The following is a 2,078-nucleotide window of genomic DNA, read 5'->3' as shown; positions in this document are numbered from 1 at the left end:
TTTTCTTCCCTTCCTTCCTCCCCCACTCCCCATGTGTGTATGTGTGTGGTCTCTGGCTGGCCTGGAACTTGGCCGTTTCGACCAGGATAGCCTCGAATTTACAGAGATCCACCTGCCTCTGCCTCCCGAGTGCTGGGATTAAAGGTGTGCTCCACCATGCCCGGCCGTATTTGTTTTTCTACAGAGGGGAATCCTGAGACTCAGAGAGGCCAAGAGACCTACCAGAGTCAGGTGACTGTCACAGCCAAGATTCCAGCCTGTGTCTGAGGGACTCTAAAGTCCAGGTTCAGCACCCCTACCCCAGCAACAGGCAGCCAGATCCTTTCCATTGGCCACTATTCCTACACAGTCATGGCTGGAAGGTGCTGGGAACCGGCAGGACTGGGAGAAATCCAGACTTCTGTTCCTTTGGTCCTCAAGAATTCTGACCTATAGCAGGTAGATAACGGTGCATGCCTCTAATCCCAGCACTGGGGAAGCAAGGGAGATCTGTTTAGTGAAATCTAAGACCCTGCCTCAAAACAAAACAAAATAAAACCAAAAACCTCACCTCTGAGGGTTACCCAGAAGGAGAAGAGTAATGTCCACAGGCTTTGCTAGTTTAATTAGAAAGGAAGACGGCCAAAGTCACGTGATCTAACCATAAAACCCTTTATGAAACCTCGCCATCTCGCCTCTGATGTTCCCGGCATTGGCGTGGTACTGAGGAGTTTAGAAAATAATTGACCAAGGCACTTGGGGAAGGGGCCGAAACCTTGCAGGCTTCTGCCGTGGCAGGCAAGCTGTTCCCCTGCCAGCGTCAGCGACCCCAGCCTCAGCAGCCCCAGCCTCAGCGGCCCCAGCCCTCCAGCACCATCACCCCCTGTTGCTGGGGTAACAGCCAACTTCCAGGCTGCTAAGGGGTCCCTCCAAGTACAATGAGAAACTGGCATTTTTCCAGCTATTACTGCCCACTGCTGTCTCCACATTGGGCTAAATCTGCTCCTCATACCGTGGGACACTCCTTAGTCTAGAAGCTTGGGTCAGTGGAGGCTCGGGGAGGCAGGAGGTGAGGGCTTTCTGAGGCTAGCTTGGTGCAACTCTGCCACATCAGACCACAGAAGTGAGTCACACCAAGCCCTGCCCCACGGTCCTCACAGTCTGCAGAGGAGAGTTAAACTTGTGCTCGTGGGCCGAGTGTGGTCTGTGCCCTGTCAGAGGCATGTGGTTCCCTAGGAGAAACCTGGATTTCCAGGGATCCTGAAGGCTGAGGGCTGTGGTGACTGAATCAGAAAGACAGATCAAGCTGGAGGAGCAGCCTGGGCAAGGGCCCAGAAGAGGAAAGTGTGGGGGGTTGGTGGCAAGCGCCTTTTGCCTGCTGAGCCACCTTGCTGACCCCAGGGTTGCACTCTTGAGTGCTGGGAGGTTCAGCTGGAGCTGTAGGTCAGATGAAATGGGGAACCGGTGGTGACTAGTCTAGATGGTGCAGGACAGAGGAGATGGGGCAGAAGGCAAGAGGCAGGTTACCAGGTGTGTGGGAAGAACAGCCTCCAGCCAGCACCAGGACCTGTGGGCTCCTCCCCAGGAAGGTCACTTGGGGTCACTCAGCAGGAAGAAGAAGAGCTGGGAACTGGACCAGGATTTTTTTTTTTTAATTGAGAAAAAAGATGTGAGGTTATTTTATTCCTTTCTTAGTAACAGGTATCAGGGTGGGGAGAACAAAATGGGGTGCTGGGAATCACCCTCTGTGGGGAGGCTCAAGCTTCCCAGCATCCCTTGTCCCTCCCCGCTTTGGGCACTTGGTGTGGACTTGAGAGGGCAGAGGCAGGGTGTGATTGACAAAGCTGCTGGAAGACAAAAGGCACTATTTTGGGCCCGAGGGAGAGAAGCCTCCTTCAGGAATCAGGTAAGGCCAGAGGCTCTCCAGTGACCTGACATTGGTCCTTTCCCTTTCTTGGCTTTGATCTTCAACTTGTTAGCTTTTAAACCCTTGGCAGTTTCCTGCTTGTCTGTAATGCATCCATTACCATGTTGGCCCCCTCCCCCATTACCTCCTCTCACTCCCAGCCCTGCTCTTCCCCTTCCCTCATTAGATGGAG

The sequence above is a fragment of the Microtus oregoni genome, unplaced genomic scaffold (genome assembly GCF_018167655.1).
Source record: "Microtus oregoni isolate MIOR12 unplaced genomic scaffold, Mior012 000975F_ref0000317, whole genome shotgun sequence".
Classification (NCBI taxonomy): domain Eukaryota; kingdom Metazoa; phylum Chordata; class Mammalia; order Rodentia; family Cricetidae; genus Microtus; species Microtus oregoni.
The sequence above is the reverse complement of the archived record's forward strand: the minus strand, read 5'-3'. Positions refer to the sequence as shown.